General features: G+C 34.5%; 1 protein-coding gene across 1 annotated transcript in view; it reads right to left on the bottom strand.

Annotated features, from left to right (window-relative positions):
• Positions 1 to 24,231, bottom strand: part of LOC118187635 (putative sodium-dependent multivitamin transporter) — a 116,326-nt gene extending 92,095 nt beyond the window's left edge. The window contains exon 1 of the mRNA XM_035357893.2: positions 23,808 to 24,231. The gene's annotated coding sequence lies outside the window, so the exon portion shown is untranslated. The remainder of the gene's footprint in view (positions 1 to 23,807) is intronic.
• Between the last annotated feature and the right edge of the window lie 209 nt (positions 24,232 to 24,440).

Raw genomic sequence — 24,440 nt, forward strand, 5'->3', positions numbered from 1 at the left:
TGTCGGACTAACCCTGGTTTTGTCGCGATATTATCACGGCTAATCGAGAATCTCTACTATATAGTACAATAAAGAGTCAAATAATAATGTCAATGTAAGAGATACGTATTTTATTTTTAAACTGCAGTGGAATGTTTCCAAAATTTTTGGTCACATATGTCACGAATCATGCCTTTATCGTTCACGCTACCTGGCAAGTGTTACTTTTTCAATAATAATAATCTTTGATAGCTTACAATTTATATCAAGGATAGTCAACCTGGTCCATACCGCCCATTAGTGGGCCACTTAAGCTTTATTAGTGTGGGGGGGGGTAGAGGCCTAAGTCCATCCGATGATGAAAGTTCTGCGCGCAGTTCTCCGCTGCTTCCATATATTTATAAAAGCTCACGTTTCCTAGCTAAAATAGTTTCGCTGGAACCGATGTTCCGGCTAGCTACGCGAGACATAAATTGTCTGCCTCTTGATAAATACAAGCAAATTATAAATAAATGGATAAATTTAGCTATATATATTTTTGCTAAGCTTCCACTTAAAAAATTATTCGCATTTACGCTAAACTACTGCGAAGCCGGTGGGCGGTAAGGAAATATTACTACTTAGAAAGTGGCGGTAGGTATAAAAAGTTTGACTACCCCTGATTTATACTGACCTAAAAATAAATCTGTTTTACGCCGCAAAAAGAACACAGCAATAAAATTTATTTTCCCAATATTCTTGTCTAAACGTATTTCCTCGCATCGATAAAATACTTTTACATGCCCATCGATAAAGAGAGAATTGGATATTTTAAATTCCAATTTAGAGTTTCATTTCTGGTCATTTTACGGCTGGTTTTCCACCTGTGATCGAACAGATGAGATCACTAAATACTGGTAGTTCAACCAGGGTTTAGATCTGAGATTAACAGGCTGGCTATAGGAATTTTCTTGGTCTTTATTACGTGCTACTAGAACAGGAACCAGTTTCAATTAAAAAAGTCCTTAACGATTGCGTTCCTTCCCTTAGGCATATAGACATCGTGTGCTCTGTTATAATCAGTTAACTCAACTATCGTACTTCCTATTATTTAATTACTAAGTTTACTAATTGTTTAACTGAGTAAGGTAAATTACGTAGTTGGCTATATGCCCAAGGGAAGGATTGACCTAAGTGCCCTTTTTTGTCCACGAAGGACTTTCTAAAGAGCATTGGCTCGTATTAGTGCTGAACATGGGAAAATCTCTAAAAACGGTTATGCAGATAGTTCATACGCCGGTATTTTAAGCCGTATAAAACTACAAGTACTACTGTCCAGTGGTCTTATCCACTTCACCACTAGTGAATTATGGTTGCAGATATTCTCTTGCAAAGTACTAGAAGATGTTATGACGCGTAAGATCATTCATTTTATATTTACTCTTGAAGCGTATGAATTGGGTCGTGGGACCTGAAGCAGAAAGTCGCCAAAAATTTTAGCATTTTTGATATTTCTTTAAACTTATTATAATATATTTACACTTACCAGATATTTTTACACAATGTAACTGAAAATAAAGATAAGACAATACAGACAATGGGGGAAAAAACGAAAACGTTTCGACGCATTCTTTTTATAATACAAATGTTTATTTTACCCATTACCAGTGCTTTGCACGTGACGCCGTCATTTCGTCAGTTACTTATTTAAAACTTTCACATTGTTCTATGTTTTAAAATTAGCCGCCCAGACTGTATAGTGGTTAGGGAAGCCTGACTGCGATACCGAAGGGCCTAGGTTCGAATCCTAGAGAAGGCATAGTTGTAACTGTCCGTTCCTTCATAGGAGGCGATAGTTGCCCACCTGTTAGGTGCCTCCATAAAAAAGAGACCACCGCATCTGGCAGATTCATGGACTGTGTTGCACTGTAACTGTTCAAAATCTGCCATTGGAAAAAAAAAATGTCTTAAAATTAGAAATTAAAGTTAATGAACAAAACTGCAATAGTATATTACGGTACAAGTGAAAACCTTGACAGTTTTACTCACGCGTGTGTCGGATTTGCGCAATGCTTATGGGGTCCCACAAAATTTTAGTAAATATTATGGGGTCCTGGGGTCGCGAAAATATCTCAGTGATAAAAAGGGGTCGCGACTGAAAAAAGTTTAAGAAGCACCGACTTAGAACATATCTTAGGTGCCTTCATTTAGAGTTCGTTTGTTTGTTTAAATATATTGCAATAGAAAAGCAATGGTAATGGGTAAAATGTACCCAAGGAAGAGATGCCTAGATGGAGGATTTTCTTACGGAAAACGGTCTCGTATTAACATAGGCAAATCTAAGACAACGTCCATACAACCAGCCCGTTGGCCGCGATTTCTCTTCAAGAACTCGATGTTAGCAAGGATCTTACATTATAAACGGCGAAGAGAAAAAGTGTGTGTGGCGTGGACGCACTCAGCTGATAAATATTTATTAATGTGTAGGGTTTATATTTATTTTAACTAACATTTATTTTAAGTTTAAACTATCTTTCCTGTCAAGCCTTACTTTCCCCTGGAACTGCCAATGCCAGAATATGTAAATTTTGAGTAGAACGCGCAAGGATTCAAATTATCAGCGGAAGTAGTATGAGTTAAATAGCAAGGAAACGAGTTCGGTGTGTGATATTCTTACTTAGCGAGCGCGGAGGTAGTTAGCGAGAATTGAAGAACCCCGCGTTGCGGCCTATGTGCTTGGCGGGAAGTAGTGGTAATTGTTCCAGTGAGCTTCAAGTCTGCTGAATTAGCAGCAGTATTGTAAAATACGGTGAGTTAGTTATTTTAGAGAGCCTCGTAGTTAGAATCTTGTCTTTACTTTCTTTTCAGGTTATTATTTTTATTTGACTGCCAAGTTGGCACAGTCTGTAAGCGTCAAGAGGACGCAATTGTAATTTATTACGTTGAATAAAAAGGGACTTAAACCCTTCACAAGGCTCTATCTTTTATACAAGCTTTCACAGTCACCTCTTGGTTGCGTGCAAGTTAGAGGCGAGCAACGTTATATTGGCGCCCGAACACTTATCGAACTGAAATGGCCGAAAACTGGATGGAAGCCGCTGGACAACACCAAGAAATGACAACTCAGTTAGAAGGATTTGGATTCCTGGTCCAGACTTTGAGAGCATCAATCAAGCCAAACGTCCATTTCGACGGAAAAAATTCGGTGGCGGTATTTCTCGAAGGTCTAGAAAACCACTTTCAGCTCTACCCTGTGCCTGAAAGACAAAAAGTTGCCATCGCCACATCAGCACTAAGAGGACAGGCCGCGCTATGGTGGAAAAATATAGGCAAATTTCTTCTAGGTGAATTTGGAAGCCCGACGTATACATTTGAAAATTTCAAAAAATCGTTAGTAAAGGCCTTCCCCATAGTGAAAGATCGCGCACGGCTGGAAGCCGAACTATATAGTTTCTATCAACGGGATACAGCACAATTGACGGACTTTATTTTACGAAAAATCAAGCTAACGGATATGCTGTATGGGAAAAAACCCGATGCGGAGATAATTGAAATAATATTACCAAGATTGTTACCCGCTGTCCAAGACTACTTTGAAATTAGAAACCCAAGCACATTGCAGGAACGTTTCGAATTGGCGGTGAAGTTTCAAAATCGCAGAATAGCGGAAAAAGCGAGAGGGGAAACATATTCTCAACATACCCGAAGGAAGGAGGAAACCAGAAATGGAAATCGCTCATATGGGGGAAAGAACTATCAAGCTAACGCATCGAAACTCGAAGGTAAAGGCCCAAAAAGAAAATTTGAAAATAAGCATCCGCGTACCCAGAAGACACAGATTGAAAGGAAAGCTTTAAACGACTAGAGGGGCCTGTGAAAGGGAGGGTCCAGACCCCGGAAGTTTTAAAAAAACCCTCAAATAGACATTTAAACACGGTCATCGTAAAAAAACTCACAGCTACCAATTATACAAGTCCTGGTTGGCGATGTACCAGTAGAAGCCCTCATCGATACAGGAGCAGAAGGAAATTTTATGAGTGAAAAGTTCTTCAAAAAGAATTTTTATAGGATACGACTATTTAAAACCAGAAATACGGAAATTATAGCGGCGCAAGGAAAAACATGTCACTGCATCGGGAAATTATCATTAAACTTACAGGTAAAAGAGGAAAATCTCAAAGTATTAATTTTTGTGATGAAAGACCTACAACACTCTCTTATTTTAGGTATGGACTTTTTAAGGGCCGCGAGGGCCAAATTAAATTTTCAAGATAGTTCCGTGGTGTTGGAGATGGACCAGAGGGTGGTGGAACCTGTGAAGACACCTGAATTGGACCTTAGCCATCTGAATGAGCAGGAAAGTAAAGCAATACAGCAAGTGGTGAGTAATTTTTCTCATTTGTTTTCAGAAAAACCAGGAAACTGCCAGATCGTGACTCACAAGATTCAATTAAATGCCGAAAAACCTTGTAGGACTAAACCGTATCGTTATGATAAACAAAAAGACCTAATCATCGAAGAACATATTCAGGAGATGTTAAAGAATAAAATAATAACGCCCATAAATAGTGAGTACGCGAGTCCAGTCGTACTATGTAGGAAAAAGAACGAGTTTCCTCCTTCGGATAAAAGGGCTTGGAGGTTTGCTATCGATTACAGAAAACTAAATAGCATTACTAAATTTCCAGTTTACCCTTTGCCGGTTACAGACGAGATCATTAGACAGATCAAATCGACAAGATATATGTCTACTTTGGACTTAACGTCTGGCTACTATCAAATAGCTATGAGACCCGAAGATATACATAAAACCGCGTTTATAACAAAATCGGGCACTTATGCATTTTTACGCATGCCCTTTGGGTTGTGTGGGGCCCCATCAACATTCCAGAGAGCTATGGACATTGTTCTAAAGCCTGTCCTAGGAAAATCAACTTTAATTTATCTAGATGATATAATTATAACGAGTAGTACGTTGGAACACATTAATGACCTCGAACAAGTTTTTAAATTATTAAAAGAGGCCGGTCTTACAATTAACGCCTCAAAATGCAAGTTCGCAACTAAAGAACTTAAATATCTCGGTTATAAAATTTCGCAAAAGGGTATAGAAACGCAAGATTCAAAAATAAAAGCTATTAAGAATTTCCCACCGCCAAACACCGCCAAGAAACTTTCATCTTTCCTTGGATTATGTTCTTACTATCGATCTTTCATAAAAGATTTCGCTAATATTGTTGAACCACTCTTAGTAATCAAAAGAAAAAAGAGTAAATTTACGTGGACAGCGGAAGCTAACACAGCTTTTGAAAGATTAAAAGAAGCGCTTATTAATGCCCCTGTTTTAAAATTCCCTGAGGGGGACGAAAACCTGGAAATTGCGGCAGATGCGTCAGACTATGCGGTGGGTGCGGTTCTTATGCAAAATAACCATCCGCTGGCATTTTTTAGTAAAACGTTGAATCAGACACAAAGGAATTATACAGCTACAGAAAGAGAAACATTAGCCGTATTAATGGCTGTACACAAATTTCGAGTTTATTTCGGCAAATCGCCAGTAACAGTCTTTTCGGATCATGCGGCTGTTGGTAGACTTTACTCGGGAAAAAACCTAACGCCCAGGTTAATAAGATGGGCTTTAAAACTCCAAGAATATAATATCACAATAAAATATAAACCGGGTAAGGAAAACAATGTAGCTGACTCACTTTCTCGTATAAAACTGGACGATGAAGGAAATGAACTTAAATGCGCTGTGTTGACTTCAAAAATTTTAGATTCTAGAGATACGGTTATTACTGAACTGAAAGCTGATCCTGAATTTGGAAATATCTATGCTTATTTGAAAGACCCCGAAAGCTTTGAGCATACAGATATCGATGCGATAAGAAATAGAGCAAAAAACTATGAAATAATAGATAATTTATTATTCTATACGAAAACAACAAACGAAAATCTTGAGTATAAGCCAGTCATCCCAGCCTCGCTTCGATTAAGCATTTTGAAGGAGTTGCACGAAGAAAAAACAGCGGGCCACCTCGGGGTCAGAAAGACTATAAAAAGAGTACGCGAGGCGGTATATTTTCCGCAATTATACAAAATAGTAACGGCGTATGTCAGGTCCTGCAATCAATGTCAGTTAATAAATGATATTAATTACAGCCCGGCCGGGTACTTAAATAGCATTCGCGCTACATTTCCGAATGAAATTTTAGGCATAGATCTCCTTGGTCCCTTCCCCCAGAGCGAGTTAAATAAAAATCGTTTTCTTTTAGTAATAGTAGATCATTTTTCAAAATGGATAGAAATTGTTCCACTTAAACGCGCGTCAGCCAAAACAGTCGCAGATGCATTCTTACACAGATACATTTTAAAATACGGTGCACCGATAAAAGTCATTAGCGATAACGGAAAACAATTCATTAGTCAAATATTTGAAAACATATGCAATGGACTTGGCATACGCCATATCAAAATGGTTCCGTATAGACCACAGGCTAACATAGCAGAAAGAGTTAATAAAAACATAGTAAAAATAATTCGCAGTTACGTGAGCACACATCACAAGCGCTGGGATGGCTACATAAATGAATTAGCTTATGCTTTAAGAACGGCACATCATGATACTACGGGAAAAACTCCAGCAGAATTATTTTTAGGCAGAAAGTTAATTACGCCTTTAGATAAATTATTCTTTGTGCAACAAAGAGAGCAGGAGTTTAAACAACAAGATGTGCAAAAGTTGATTGATCAGGCGCTTAAAACCTCGGATACGGCAAGAAATAGGCAGAAACTTTATTATGATAGAAAACGCCGTGAAGCAGATTTTAAAGTTGGGGATAAAGTATTGAAGCGGAAATTTTCTTTATCAAGTGCCCCAGACAATTTTATGGCAAAGCTAGCTCCAAAGTTTGAAGGCTCCTATGTAATTCAGGAAATCAAAGGGGTAGTATTATATCTTAAGAACGACAGAGGGGAAATCTGTAAAGCAAGTCCCGACCAGGTGAAAAAATACTATAATCCAAATGATTTTGAAATCCTTAAAAGTTTCTTGCAGGACTCAAGTCTAAACGAAGTAGAAGGTTCAAACACTACAACAACTATTCCACCACCCAAGAAACAGAGAACTGAAGAGAGACCTAGCACTTCTACAACCCGGACGTCGGTATCAAAAAGAAAACATGATTTTCAAACTCCGGCGTTTAAGAAAAACAAAAATACAGATGAACCGGGTAAAGAAACCGTGGTAAAGAGAAAAACACCACCTACAAAGGATAGCAGGAGAAATTACACATCAAGGAGAACGCGCACACGGCCACAGAGTCAGGTGCCAGCAAGGCCGCCGTTCCGGAAACTGAAACGCCAGCAGGAGGCACAAAAATACGAGGAATAGAAGAAATTCAAGAAGGACTCCAGACCGGAGGACGTCAAGACCAGCCGTCCCAGGCAGAAACGCAAAGGCCAACAACCAGACGATTACTCCTTCAAGAGGCCAGCATGTAGAGGACGCAAAAGAAAGAGCAACGTGGACGACACTCGGAGATCAATAAGGAGAAGATTGACATCCATGAAACCTCTAACTTGGGATCAATTTTGCCAAAAACGGATGACGGAGTTTCAAGCATCGAAAACTCAAAGATAAGTTAAAACCTTCTATAAATATTTTTCTCTTTTGTTCCGAAATGTTATGCATAAGTACGAAGTTCTATGTTTTGACGAAAGTCAATATGTCTCGGTTGAGACTTAGTTTTGTTTTACTTTATTTAGATAAGGCAAAAGTATTATTTTCTTTAAGTGTAAAAGCTAAAAACAAGCATTTTCTGTTGGTCGAAAGACTAATTCTGTTATGTTAAAGCCAAAATTTGGCCGGAGATAAAAATAACTTCGTATTCTTGTATTAATAAGAATTTTACTTTCAGTGCCGCCAGCTTGGCGAAGAATGAGTAAAGTAAAAATTTATTTTCTCTTATTCATTTTATGGTAAATTGTAAAAAGCATATGTATTAAAATTTTGTAAATGTATGTAAATACTTGAAGGTTATGTAAAAGTAGAATTTAGTCTAGAAGCATAAAATTGTAGATGCTAAAAGTGAATGCTTAAAAGCAATGAAGTCAAAATTTAAGTATTAAACTGTAAAGTCATGCTTTAGAGCGAAAGCCTGCATGTTTAAAGATGAATGAGGGGGAAGTTAGAATGAATGTGTTTTGTAGGGTTCTCCACCTACATTTGAATTTTTAAGAATATTAAAGTAGCTCATTGAGTTGTAGAATGTCGAGTAAGGTCCCCCTGGTTAGGGGAAGTGTTGTAAGACTAAAACACGAATATTCCCGTTTGACACCACACACGGTGGAGAGCCAGGGTAAAGTTAAATTAATGCTTGAAAAATTGAATGAATGTGAAGTAAGCAATAACTAAGAAAAACGAATCGTTTAAAAACAAAAATTTATTGTGTCAAGAAAGTGTAAGTTATAATGTATGTAGAAAGATACTGATACTTATTCCTTCCAGATGCTGGAAGGAAAGACCAAGATTGATTGATGAAGTCCAGGAAAAGTTGCTGTAAGAAGAAAGCTTTGTAACGAGCAACAGAATTTTAGTATAATTGTTACGTAAGATTTTTTTTTTTTTTTTTGTGTAAACGAGGTTCTCGCCAGTTAGTTCAGAATTAGATAAACTTACAACAGGTCGTTTGTAGGACCTCCTTCCAAGTTTTCCAAATTCTGGCAGCGGCAAATGTAGGGTTTATATTTATTTTAACTAACATTTATTTTAAGTTTAAACTATCTTTCCTGTCAAGCCTTACTTTCCCCTGGAACTGCCAATGCCAGAATATGTAAATTTTGAGTAGAACGCGCAAGGATTCAAATTATCAGCGGAAGTAGTATGAGTTAAATAGCAAGGAAACGAGTTCGGTGTGTGATATTCTTACTTAGCGAGCGCGGAGGTAGTTAGCGAGAATTGAAGAACCCCGCGTTGCGGCCTATGTGCTTGGCGGGAAGTAGTGGTAATTGTTCCAGTGAGCTTCAAGTCTGCTGAATTAGCAGCAGTATTGTAAAACACGGTGAGTTAGTTATTTTAGAGAGCCTCGTAGTTAAAATCTTGTCTTTACTTTCTTTTCAGGTTATTATTTTTATTTGACTGCCAAGTTGGCACAGTCTGTAAGCATCAAGAGGACGCAATTGTAATTTATTACGTTGAATAAAAAGGGACTTAAACCCTTCACAAGGCTCTATCTTTTATACAAGCTTTCACAGTCACCTCTTGGTTGCGTGCAAGTTAGAGGCGCGCAACGTTATAAATGGTTAACAATATTTTTACTCTAAATATTGAGTATAGTGGGTTTTTTGATTAATTTCATGAGTTGATTTAATTTGTTGGCTTTACTGCTCATTGTTGCGCAAGGGTTGAGCTATGTTGTAAAATAAAACAAGAAATTAAATCCTTGTTTAATCTTTATTTAATATTATTTATTTATTATTTAATTTCATTTAATCTTATCGCCGAGTCTCAAAAATACAACATACAATTTTAAAGTTGGATTTATTTTCTATTTTTAATTCTTCCATTCTCATTCCCATGATATTCACGCTCTCGTTTATTCGATTCGTTAAAGAATCGAAGCTTAATGTAATACATCTCAGCAGCTTCCTAGATTAATATATCCCAGCCGTCGAATGATTAAGACCGCTGAATACTGATAGTTCGACAAAGCTTCGAATCTCGTCGAACGGGCTGCCTGCAGGAAGGTTCGGAGTATAACGTCAATATGAGCCGGTTTTCCCATTTTCTACGCGATGGCAAAACAAACAAAGGATTATGCCAATTAAATTGGCTGTAAAGTGTACTTTGAAATTAATAAACAATAAAAAATGAAATAATGAGATTTTTAATAATTATTTAAAAAGCTGTTACACTAGAAATATTTTTCATTTTTTGAAAGAAGTTATCAGTGATCAGCTCAGTATTCCAAACCAGGATTTTTGGAAAAGCATTCACGTATTTACACCAGCGTATCACGTGTTTTCCCAACCTCATCTATGGAATCTTCTATGAATTATTTAAAAATTAAACTCTAACGAAAGCAAAAATTAAACTTTTTCTTTGTTAATTGTAAATACGTTGTTTACTATCTTTATCCAGGTTATATAAAAACAGGAGTTGAGAAATTTATTTCATGAAAAATGCATTCAAGTAACATTGACGATTTTCTGTACTTGGCAATGCTCCGACTCCTAATCAGTGGAATAACTCTGAAATATAAGTCTGTATATATATATATATATCAATTTGAATAAGGATTTTTTTAAGTGATACTAAGACAAATAAAATGAAAATTACATTTCTATAAAATTCTAAGAAAATTACAATTTCTATGAAATTCTAAAAATTACAAATTGAAAAGACAAACAATTTTTTTATTGCTAAATTACTAAAACATGTTCCACTATAACTTGCTGATAAAATTTTTGATTAGAACTTTCATCTTATCGATATATCCGAAAATCTTAAGCATGGTAGACACGTGATAGCGTACCGAAAACATCAACAGAGATAACAGAAAATGCAAAATAGCTCTATCTTCTAAACTACTACGTCACGAGCGGACGAAACAGTAAATCCGAAAGAATACAGAAAATCGCTTTGTTTCAGTGCTCTATTTCAGATTCTGAAGAATGAAATTAAAACATTTCTTAACTGTGGCGAATGTTAAGCGTCGCTATTAGTGTATAGCGGAAGTAAAAATATGCTCGAAGGTTTGTAGGAATTTTTACATAGTCCATGCAAAAATGACAGAATGTAGAAATAATTTTGATCGCTCTTTTCATCATACATTCTTAGTTACTTATTTACGCTTTATAAGAAAATTCCAAATAAAGGATTTAGCTTTGTAATTTAATTATTAAAATCTTCATTTCCATTGTCTGCCCCAAAATGTGCATCATCCTGTATCATCTAATAATGTTTGCAGGAATTAAATACGAAAAATATGTGCAATCCAAAGAGTTTTTTGCGTAATAATTAAATATTTATTCCTCAAGGAATAACATCGAATTAAAATACTCTTAGCGTTATCTTAGTATATGAAAAATTAAAACATATTTACATGCGCACAATTTGAATGGGATGCCGTTGGAGAATCTAGCAGACTGGTTGTTTCCAACTATACAGCGCAAGTTCGAATCTCGCGTAAGGCTTGGTTGTTAGTGTATATTCTGCCACCCCTTCTCTCGGCTGTCTCGCAGTGCATTCTGATTAATTATTTCGATGAAGAGAAAGCCGAATGGCCACTGAGCTCGCCCATTCCAGATGAATGCATTACATTACACATGCTAGGCTACCGTTAAGAAAATTATTTAAATTGACGAGAGATTTGATATAGTGATGATATTTATGCAAATAAACTTCGTTGCATTTTCCCTCAGTTAATATGGACAGACACATGAAATTTAATGTTTCGTTTGGCCACATCCAGCATGAAAATTGTTACGGTTTTGAGTCATTTACTGTTATTTTGGAAGTAAATATCAAAGACGCTAGAAACAGCAATTCATAAAAAGAAAATTCTTGTTGCGTTTACTTAATCTGAATAAAATATATTATGAAATTCAGAATATAGTAAATTAAAGCCGATTTTCCTAAGAAACACAATTAAGCATTTTGAATTAACTTAAAAACTGAAAAATAAAAGATCCACTAGATTTATCGCCAAAGAAGAGAAGATGGTCGTGAATTTCGTCAAGATAAATCCAAAACTTTCAAAGTCACATAACAGGAAGTTAGCACAAAACTAAAAGAAATGTTTTTACAACCAGTTTCATCCCAAAGCTGATCGCAGAATCCTTCGTGATAATTTGCAATAATTCGACACTGCAATGACAAGAATTTAGCCTGGCGACAAGACAGATTTGCAGAAGAGTTTAAGTCATTTGAAAAGCATTATGATCGAAGTGTGCTCATGTGAGAATAATGCCGCCTGATGATGTGATAAATTTTGCTTAGTAAATACAAGGGAAAAAATTATATACCTCATGATGTTCGCTATTTGAAATTATATCCGGGCGGAAAATACCCAAGATTTTTAAATGACAGTAATATTAACATATAAAATCCATCAAGACTTTTCTAAAGAAAATATTCTCCAATAACAAATACGGAAGAACAGAATTAACCCAAGAATATCTGCTACCCGTATCGTTTTACAAGCCGCAGAAATTATACAGTATACGTTGCAATATGTTAGAAGATTTTGTTGTTTTTGCTGCGATTTCCTTATTCCTTTATAAAATTTTTTATCTGTTTGCCTGGAGGTTTTTATAATGACTGATATTAATTTTATAAAGTACTTGGGCATGTGTAGAGAATTATCCACCGGAGTAGGGAGAGTATTGGAAGATTGGAAACAAATAATTACGTCAATAAAATTATTTATTTGATTTGGTGGGTCACTATTAGACTGTAAAATACAGTATTGCATCAATTCAGGAAGCAATATACTATACTCATAATAATAACATACATCAATATAAAAACATTCTTGACTGTATTAAGCAATGGGTCATGCTCGAACCCTCTGCAAGGGATGTCCTACTCATACTATCGATTTATCACTACTCTCGGGGGGGGGGATATCCCTCTAGTAGAATAATGGTAGATGATACTACTCACCCCCTGAGGATGCCCTACTCATACTATCCATCACTATTTTATCCTACATCCTGCTTGGTAACAGAGTGCATATGTTACCGGCAAAGTATAAAACGCCTGAATTCTACACAGACATTTTATAGAATGCCTGGCGTTTTTAGGCAAAGTTTGAAATATGAGAATTATTATATTCTTTACGTACCTAGACATTGTATATAATTCTGCATAATGGCAAATGCTGTTTCGACAAAGAATGAAAAAAAGGTCAAGATAAAAATATTATTCAAAAGACGTTCATTCCTCAAAAATACAAATGTTATTTTGAAAAAATAATGAAAGAAAGCATTAAAAGTGTTTTTTTTAAATTCAAAATGCAAATACAAAAAGAGATACGAAACAAAATTTATGCCTTTCTTACTGAAAAAAAAACGAAATGTTCATATCAAAAGCACGAAATTAAAATTAACCTATTTTTTGCAACAAAGGCTTGAATGACATTTTGAAATCACTTCATTACTTTTTTTACACACAAAGACAAGTTCTCAGAGCATAAAATGAACTGTGAGCTTGTATATAGCGGTTTTAAAATTACTTCAGATCTTACAAGTCAAATTATCTTCGGTCATACTCATTACAACTGCCAATATATTGCACGAATTAATACATATACTTCCACTAAGCACTGTATATAATATGGAGATGTATTTCATACTTTGCCAGTTTATCAATGTATGAAATTTTTATTTAATTTTCATACATTGCCGGCCAGATTTCGGTATTCTATAGAATGCCGGGTTTCATACTTTTTCGGCAACACCAACAAACAAAAACAGAACTTAAGACCATTTGAAAAGACTTATTAAAAATTGGCAAAAATTCCATCTGAAGTAACCCAAAAATTAATCTTTTCTATGCTCAAGGTTATCAATGCAGAAATTAAGAACTAAAGACTTCATAAATAAAATATTAATTGTCATACATTTCCTGCTTAAGTTTTACCCGTGACGGTACTGCTGTTCGCTTCTTTGTTTCCGAAAGAAGAAAACTGCTTCATTTAGTAAAAAAGTAGAAAACTACATCAATTAGTCAGAAAGTAAAAAAACTACATCAATTATCAAAAGTAATATTTATGGTTTAGTTTATATTTTTGATATAATACTTTACGTTATCCCGAACTATATGCACGTGATTCCTGTTTTGACCAACAAATGCTTTCACTGAATTTTTTTTCTTTCAAAACATCAACAGCACCTGCCTTCTATGTCACGAATAAATATTAGATAGGCTTTGGTTACAAAATAAATTAGTTGCTTTTAATTCCTTTTGTTCTTGTTAGGCACATGAGTATATACTACGATATGTACCACATATCCAAGTGTTTCTTTACCCATTTTACACTTGCCATCTTTCATGATTGTGGTGAAATGTTCCAGATCCTTTCACCCGAATAAAGACATACGTGTAGGAAACACCAACATATCTGTAATCAAGTTTACGCAAGTTAATACAGAATACATAATTTAAATTCAAATTACAAACACGTAAACAACATTAAAGAAAATCAATAGTCTAAATTCATTTTGCAATGGATAAGCGCCATAAAAATTTCATATTATATTATAGTGTACTCTCGATTATACGAGCTAAAGCCGGAGAAGTAGGTCACAGATAAATGAAAAACAGATAATCCAAAGTATAAATTTTCATACATATTGTAAGTATTTATTTCTGAAAGAAATCAGTAATTTTACTTTGTTTTTAAGAACGTTTAAGTATTTGTCGAATTTCACCGCGTATTTTTCGAAGTGCTGTTTTATCATTGCATTCGAATCCCCTTTGGTCGACGAAGTCCAACAGCGTTTCAGCAGAAGTCATTGCTGTCACCGAACTAATGCCATTGTAAGCACCTTTTTCCAATGTACTTTCAGCACCACTCTCTGCTTCTTTTGTTTTTGTGACATTCCAAGCAATATCCGCATTTGTTCTGGTATTGAAACCCCAGCTCAGTCGAATCGCTATTGAAACATTCCTCGATGTTTTTTTCCCCACCGACATTTTCAAAATTTTGCAGAACTTTATTATCTTTCTCAGCAAGAGTTACGAAAAGATCAAAACGGTAAAGTCGTTTTACTGAAGATATTACACATTGGTCCATCGGCTGACACTAACTGGCAAGCATTTGGAGGTTAAAATTTAGCCATCATTAGACCGTCCGTTGTTCTTTACACACTTTCGCGCATAATAATGAGTCTGCTTGCACAGGTATCGCCTCACACGGATAATCCGCACCCGGAGTATCAGGTACAGTGTATGGAGAGTACACTGTATTTAGTTTGGTTTAATTTAGTTGATATGGTAAAGCACATAAGGGCTATCTGCCTTAAGGCAGTGCTTCTGAAACTTTTTTCAGTAATGACCCTATTTTATCTTCCGAGAGTTTTTCGCAACCCAAATATTAAATAAATGTACACCCATAAATAACTTATTTCTTTGGTAAACAACATGAAAATTAGTAGTTTTAGGATTTATTTCAAGTATAAAATAATAAATAAAGTACATCACGTTTTAATAAGAGGAATGTGCTTTTTCATGCTGTATAGAATTACAGACACGTTAAATCTTGGTGCAATATTTAGATTGCACTGCTGGATGTAAAGCATTTTCAACGTTTTTAGCGTTGTACAATATTTGCATTTAATAAGCGCTAAAGCTGAAAAAGTCCTGTCACGTTAGTAAATGGTGCTGAATGACAGAGGAACATTTTAATGCCATTTCAGAAATTAAGGGAAATTCATTTCTAGCTCCCATCTAGCATCCACTTAATGACTTGGGAACTCAAGTTTTAACTCCAACAAATTTTCGTTGGGCTTTATATGTCAGACGATTAATGTCATTAATATCAATCAAAAGTGGTTTCTTTTTGAAATCAAAATTCGATATAAAATATTTGAAAAATTGTATTTCTATGGTTTTTTTATGTGATCTACAACAATTTTTATAATTCAAGTTTTGCAATAATTTTTTCAAACTGTAAATTGTCTATAGTCGAAGATATTTCTAATAAATTAATTTTACATACTATTTTTCCAAATGTTGGCCTTTTCAACAAAATCTTCAATTTTTTCATTCCAATAAGTAAATATACTGCTATTTTTCCCTTCAATAGACAAGTTGAGATCCATTAGTTTTAAAATAATGTCTGATAACAGCTTTAAGTCATTTTGAAAAATAGCCGTAGGCTAAGATTTTTATTCGGTTAAAAACATAACAATATCGTCTTTGAATAGCAATAATCTACTTCAACGCCTTGACATCCATCTTTCTTCAGCGCGTAATTATAAATTTTGTATTGAGAGCATGTCTCTACAGCGGTTTGAAAATAAAGTGCTGTTAAGGAATCGCTTTTGATTAAACTGAATGATTTTGACAGCATCTTGAGACGCATAGTTCAATTACGTTGTTAATGTTTTGTTGCAAACCGCTTTCTATGGACCAGGCAGTGTATAAAAGTTAAATGATCATTATCAGCAATTTCAAAAAATGATTTAAAATCAATATTTTCGCCCGTCGCCGCTTATGGACCATATGTGCATAATTCAATTCAAAATTATAAATTTTAAGTTTTAAAAAATTTACCAACACCTTATTATACATGTCTTTCCTTCTTGTATGTTCCAAAGCACAAAATAAAAATTCTTCATCGGTGTTACATATAAATGTGTCTGACATAATGTTAACATCTGAGGTATTTTGGAAGTATCAGTTGTTCTGTCTAAATGAATTTGCAGTCAGTCACACAGTCATAAATTTTTTACTTTTTTAAAGACTAGTACGAAATTGTTCCGAGTCAGTTATTGCTATTTTTAGAATATCTGTTCTGCGTCTTTTGACACACAAAGTTACCGAATTTCATCACCATATATATTTCCATGACGGACTTCTATCACTTTAATAGTAGCAGATAATACAGAATCTTTTTAAGTGGTGTATGAATATTTATTTCTAGCAATCAGATATGAAGCTTCAGATACCGTGAATAAATATTTTTTTCTAAATCATTCATTTGTCGTAATATTGCTCTTCTTTATTTGAAGATTTTAACAGTGGCCCGAAATATTCTTTTGGTTTATTCACGGGCGAAGAATGCTTGGATTCAAGATGTCTTTTTGATTTTGATGCTTTAATACTCTCTAGAACCAAAACATTCATTATTAAAAATAAAAGATTATTCATTACTATCAAGTTGTTGTAAACAAAGCCGTTGGAGAAATGTCTCATTATATATATATATTTTTTGAATCTTAGATGAATCGTTTTGATTACTAGGTCATCCTCGAGGAGACTTTGTAGCATTGTCATCTGCGTCATTATCTTCGTAACTCATGCTCAAGAATTTATCCATGGTATAAAATATTTTCATCCTAAAAAAGGGTAAAACAACCTCTCTCATAATAATTATTCAAATAAATACCAAACTTAGAGTCGAGTAAAGCACTAAAATACAATACTGTATTGTTCTTGCTATGTGCACGCTTGTTGCGAGGAAAAGAAATAATTGACTTGTGTACTAGAAAAGCGTTATCATTGCACTAGTCGCACTGACCTTATTCTGGCCTTATTCAATAAAACTGAGCCGCAAGGTACGTACGGAGTATTTGAAGAATGTTTTGATTCTTAAATAATTCATATGTTGAAACTGCAATGGGACACAGCTATTATGGTGCGCTCAGTGGTATTTTGCAGTATGTAAATATAATTCACATTTCAAATTGGCCAATATTACGATTTTATAATTTCGCTGTACAAAAATGTACACATTAAAGAAAAGATTGCGATTTAAAGTTCCTTTATATTCATGTACCTGAATTTAAATTTTCGCTACCCCAACATTTCGCTTTGTGAATCTATTTGGGATCCGAGTTAAAGAGAATTTTCTAAAGGAAACTGCGTCGTATCTATGTTACACATGATGAAAACCACAAAAATGCCCATGCAGCCAGCCAATTCGGCGGGATTCGAACCCCGGTTGTACTATCGGTGTTCAGCAGTAATTTCACCGCTAAATACTATTACTTGTCTCTGTTCCTAATTATTCTTAAAGTATAAAATTTTAAAATGCTTCAGTAACCTTAAGTTTGAGAACAACTGACTTATTCAGTTCGAAAATACTCATTCGCTAAATTTAAAATTTATTAGTATTTTTTCATATTTCTGAGTGTCTTAGGTACACAATCTTTCCAAAATACTGAACAGAATCCTTTATTAAACATGTAGCGATAATGTATAGTATGTTTCTGAAACAGGGGCAGATGATCGAGAGGGAAAATTACCGAGGTGTCGATGCCTGTGATGCTGTTACCGTATCTGATACTGGAATACGAAACACTGATGCAGCCCTCCCCCCCAAAAAAAAGCATACGAAGCAAAAATATTTAATGGCACTCTAAAAAAAGTCGGAAAAAACAAAAGGTAACTTTACTAAACTCCGACGGTATTAGGTAGCTCGTCGCAGATTCACAATTGTTACATATAATTGTTTACTCCGTTGCATAAAAGCAAGGAATTTTCATGTCCCGGATGATTTCATAAAATGTTATGAAGAAGGTGGCACCTTTAAGTAAATAGGCTACTGTTTGCCTTCACATATGTATCACGGCAACCTCGACGAGGACTCTCGTGATACCGAACTCCATAAGGTACCAACACATTTGTACCGTTATGTCCCTCTGTGTCTTGATGAGCGATCATCATGATTACTAGGTCATCCTCGAGGAGACTTTGTAGCATTGTCTTCTGCGTCATTATCTTCGTAACTCATGCTCAAGAATTCATCCATGGTATAAAATATTTTCATCCTAAAAAAGGGTAAAACAACCTCTCTCATAATAATTATTCAAATAAATACCAAACTTGGAAAATATGCCTGTAGCTCCTTTATGCCCCGGAAACACGGCGCCTTGGCAAGTATTAGGAAATGGCACCGATACCACTTTTCATGTTGCCCGAACTGGTTAGACCAACTTTATCAGCCAGTGTTCAGAAATAATGCAAAATATTACTACAGAAGTCAAAATTTTGACTTATTTATTACATTAATAAAAGAATGAATAAAAAGAAGCTAAAATTGTTATACATTGTACATTATATTAATAATAAATACAAAATGCTATTTTCAATCTATTTGTACACAGTTCTGATTTATATAGCTGGATAAATACATGCTTCCATAATGGAATTATTTGGCTGTTGTCGATTCTTGCACTTAAGGATGGCAGAGTGGAACTAAGTGCTCGCAGTTTAACTACCGCAACATCCGCAATAACTACCGCAACATCTCGCACGTTTTGTCAATCATCCAGCCAACCTAGACAAGGTCTTCTTGCTTACGCTAAAACTTTCGCATTATATATATATATAAGGATAGACCTAAGAATGGGCCACATATCTGAATAGCCGTGCAAAAATTTTCCAGATTTGGAAACTTGAATCCTTGGGCTCTCTTCGTTATTCGCATCCGAATTCTAACCTAAATACAAATGAACTTTTGTCTTAAAACTTCCGAATGATCAGTTTGAACATAAACGCTTATTCAACCAGAACGTAACTATTAAATTCCACTGATATTTGATGAAAACATCAACTCTTTAGAAATCCGGAGTTCCACATAGTGAATGTACCTTCAAGCGTTCTAAAAATAAATAAATTTTTAATTTTTCATATTGCCTGAAGATAATTTAGCCCTCAATGTTTAGCACCTATTTCTTAAATCAAAATAAGTACAGACGATATTCCCCTATATACTTGCTTTGATTTTAAAAGAATCTACAAAATTTTTAAAAATTTGAATTGTTACTCTATTATTTTCCCAGATTATGCTGATGAAATGAATATAAAGATTCAACGAATTTAATTTTTTACTTCAATTTAGTAAATTTAATTGGAATCGTCTTAAAAAATATAGATGCATGTAAATTGGCAAGACTGAATATTAAGTGGAAAATGTGCAAGAGTGTGCCTGTAGGACTTAAACCTACAGAAAAGCTAATAATAATGTCTTGTACAGATTTCTTTTTATTATTTTTATATGAAGAATTCGAGACATACGAGAATTTTTTAGGATTCGAATTTTAAAAAAAAAATCAAGATTCGTCCCACTTCTAGAAAAGAGACCGATTTATAAACGTGTCCGTTACAAAGGTGGCCTATCAAGCCATTTCTTCAAGATCAGATTAGGATGGACAGCGTTTAACCCCAAACAGAAGGAAAGAGATTGCGGAATCTTACGTTCGATACCATTAAATGCATACCCAATATATATATATACATCAGATTGCTAGGCTTCACATTGGAATTCCGGAAATTGTTGTGGCTGAGTGTAATCCAATGACGACACCGAAGAATTTAACTTTTTAGCTCCACCTCTTTATTCAATTCAAACGGCAGATCATTCAAGATTACATATGTGATAGTAACTTAGACTGAATACGATTAACTTTAAATTTACTGCGTCATACTTACTCAAACAAAGATAGAGCGGCAGCAAAAAGATGTCACAGCGGCTAAGCGAAGAAAAGCCATCTCTGACGCAAAATGGCGCGAGTTCTTCAATTATAGGAGCGGTTCCGTATTATGCTCGAATGTTCTCGAAAGTACTGGTCTATGGGGAAGATCATGAAAGTGCGCAAAGTTAATTAGAGGTTGCCTATTCGCGTAGAGCAAAGCCATAGTAATATTTATATTTTACATATTTATATATATAAAACAATGCTATTATCAGAAACTTCAGATTACAGTCTAATAAAGCGAAGGGGGGTTATCATTACTCAAAAAGTTAAAAATATTTTTAAATGAACAAATATAGTAAACATGATATGATTAAAAAATTCCCGCAGTTTCATCTTAATGCTTGCATGTAGATATATAGATTTCAATTTAACGCTTGAAACAATTTTAAGTTACGCAGTTATGACAAACCTACCAGTTAAAGAATTAGACCTCTCAGATAAAAAATACAGAAACATGAAGTCTTATACAGAGTCTGTTTGCACATTTTGTTCACAGTTTTGCTTTACTATAAAAAAAATCGCTTGCTTAGAAATTCTTGTTTAACTGTAATTATACTTTTGAAAGTACAAATTATTACCTGCTACTGTTTTAATGCGAAATGGCCCTGGTAAAAAAAGCAATGAATGAACAGCGATGTTTGTGATCTTTCCAAAGAAAATTATTCGTATCTAGTTATTAAAAAGTGCTGTGAAAGCCATGGTTTTTCTAATATCTAAAGCCACGATAGGTGTTATTGTCAACAAGAATGGGAGAAAAAGTCAAAGTTTAGCTTCAAATGGAAAAATTATTCCAAATACATATTCAAGCAAAAAATGGAATTCTTATAATGTTGCAAAGGACAGTTGCACAATCATAAAAATGCTGAATGTCAATTAGAAAGAAAGTGATTAACACTGATTTGAATCTTAAAGCGCCGAAAGAACATCATGTGCATAGTCTTTCTTCACGCCATATCGCAGAACTATTTATGAGAAACATTTATCGGGATAAAAATGGAAAACTGTTGTCAAAATAGATGAAACTTAGATGACTTTAAATGACTGCAATAAATTAATTTAAAGGCTAATCTTTGAAATATGGTAACAGGTAGTTTGGCGACATTTTGGTAAGGCGATAAAAGTTACTAGCTAGGACTTTAGCAGTGTACATGCATAAAGTCAAGAGTGTGAGCAATGCCATTTTTGTGCAATTCTGGGATGTTTTTTTAAGTGAAAATAGGTCGACGTGTACATGGATAACGCGTATGTGCAGTTCTTAAAAACGCGGCAAGCAGTGGGCGATTCTGCACTTTCACCCAATTTCGCACCTTATCTACGTCATGATTAAGCACTTTTGTTCCATAAAAGTTCTAGTATAAGCGTAATTCGGCTAGTAGATTGTTGGAGAAAATGTTGAGTAAAAAAAAAAAAATGCCTTTACTTCGTGAAAACAAAACTAGCAGGTTGCTGTAGCAGGGTTAGTCGCCAAAGTTTCACCAAAAAATCGCCAAGTTACCATAATCCAAAGATTAACCAATTTGGGCTATTGCAATTAAAAAAAAAAAAGAGAGATCCATTTATTTTCATTAAAGAGGAGAAAAAAATCTCAACACATGGTTCAAAGAATCTGACGAAATTTTTACAATGGGATTTATGATCGTTGCTGGTTTTTCACATAAAGGCAAATAAAAAATAAAGAGAGTGGGAAAAATGTTAACAGCAACTTCACATATTACCAGGAATATATTTTATACCCAATTATCAAAGTACGGAATACCTACCTTTTTAACCACAGTGCCATCAATGAGTAGAACTGCATCCAGTCAAAACAAGCAGCCACACCACGAAATTCACTGTTAATTTCCTAAGACAAAAGTGGAACAAGAAACGGGTATCAAAGCCATACCCTTCACTTAAAGCCCTACTAAACTTCTGATATATCGTATATGGAATTTTGAGCTTTTGGACTCGTGCATTGTCCATACATCGACCTACAACCTTCTTCGGACTTTGGAAAGTTTTTCAAAGAGGAATGGGATAAAATACTTATTCCAATACAACAAAAGGCTTTATTTACGGGGCAAAGAGATAATAAAGAATCTTAATATCAAACAGAACATTTAAAACACAAAAAGTTTAGATAAAATAGTTCTGTAAATACAATGATAATACATTAAAGAAATGTGCGTATACACTTTCCTTGATATGAAAATGGCAACATTTTACATATATTACTTAGTAACTTGTAAATGGCAACGGTTTCCTCATCTATTAATATTTTCATCTGATCTGCACTTATTTCCGCAGATCTGCATATATTAAGATCTTTTTCTAATATTAATTCCATTTTATGAAATGATTTTGCTCTCAGTACATCATCTTTAATTCCACAAACAATTTAAATTTTTATCAGACTATCCGTTAACTATAACGCGTATGTTCTAGCTTTATTTCAATGATCACTTACATACTCATCTATGGTTTTCGACGTGTTTGATCTCTAGTAAAGAATAAATGTCTTTCATACGAAAAATTTTTCGGTGGTATATAACATTGAGTGAATTTTGTCTTAATTAATTTTATTTCTCTACCATCTTCTACAGGAAATGCAATATATATTTCAAGACCGCGAATTCCTGTACATAAAGAAGAGTATTAACGCTCACCTTTTCTTCACCATTATGTAATACACTGGCTACTTTATAAATTTCCAACGATTGCAGTCATCTTTGCTAGACTGAAGCAAGATTTTCATCCAACTGCATCGGCTCTGGTGGTTTTAAACTTTCCATCATGAAAGCAAATCGCTCCTGACGGGATATCAAATAAAGAGGGTGCACTTTTAACTGCTTAAACTATTTTAGTTATAAGCCTAGAATATTATATATATTACATAGCACTGCAATACTTTCAGAATTTTATTTTTACATGCATCCAAACTGCTGCTTTTCACAAGTAAATAACTAAATTTCACACGCTTGGAACAATTTTAATTTGTGCAGTTATGAGAAGCTTACTAGTTAAAGAATTAGCCTTCCCAAATAAAAATAATAATAATAATAATAAAAAACATAAACTTGAAGGTCTTATATTTTAGAATGACTGTTCAATAATGATTCAAAACGAGAAGACCAAATGGTAAGGAAATAATTGCTATGATATTAATATTTCAACCTAGGTTAACAACACGTGGAAACCAAATGCATTTATTTCAGAAAGAAAATGCTTCAGAAAGCATGATACTATAGTTTTACTGGATCGCTTAAGTACGAGGTTTGCTACAAATACTTCCCTCAAGTGGCAATACTTATCGCGAAGTGAAAAAAAATAAATATATCGAAGAATCATCCTTCGACGTGCTTAATAATTATTTTTAGATCTTCTACTACAGAATAAGCACTAATTAAATCGGTGCAGTCTAAATTCTAAATTATAAATTTCATGCTGAACTATATGTTCGCATATAAATTAAAATAATTATTATACCACACGCATTTAAGAATTCTACGATTCTGAGAGCATTTTGTAAGTCAAAAAAGGATTTCTTTTATGTTATAATTATGTTGCGAATATATTCTGTGCGAAACGTTCGCAATAATCAAATTTATGATTAAGTATAATAAAGTACATGTAAACTATTATGAGAAAAATTTACTTACCTGACAACTTATTCCAGCACGTTGAGAATAATTCAAACTGACCTCTTCCTGAATAAAACGCAAGAACGTTTCTCCGTCACCGCACCGCACCACAGCGTCTCTCGAAGGGTATGTGACAGATTTGGTAGATCATTCACACACAGAAAAGAAACGAAAGCAATAAAATGACCGCTTTTTACTGAATTCACTATAAATTTTCACTTTAGTGATATTTGTCACAAATGAACGCTAACTGGTCATGAACAAGAATTCCAAATTTTCGGCCTATTTTCCTCCTTTACGTAACTAACACAGAACACTAAAAAAGGGACACAAGCTCTCAGCATGCAAACATACCATTCATTAACTAGACGCTGGGCGTTTGAAGAAAAGGCCGAAAACACGGAGTTCAACTGTCGGGATGATAGAGCAACGGTTCATCAGCAAACGAAGGGAGATGAAACTATTAGGGTTAGAGGTGTTTGCCAAGTTTGAATATTTATCTCTTCCTTTGGCAGACATTTCTATTGATAATCGCAATTTCTCTTAGAAATGAGGAAAATCCGCTCGTTTGTTATCGCCCATTAGGGCATATTCAAAATGTTTTTGAAGGACCGAAGAAGTCAAGGTTAGCGGAAATTATTTTCACAGCAC

The sequence above is a fragment of the Stegodyphus dumicola genome, chromosome 8 (genome assembly GCF_044657685.1).
Source record: "Stegodyphus dumicola isolate Sdum_Otavi_A_Nest chromosome 8, ASM4465768v1".
In the NCBI taxonomy this organism is placed as follows: Eukaryota; Metazoa; Arthropoda; class Arachnida; order Araneae; family Eresidae; genus Stegodyphus; species Stegodyphus dumicola.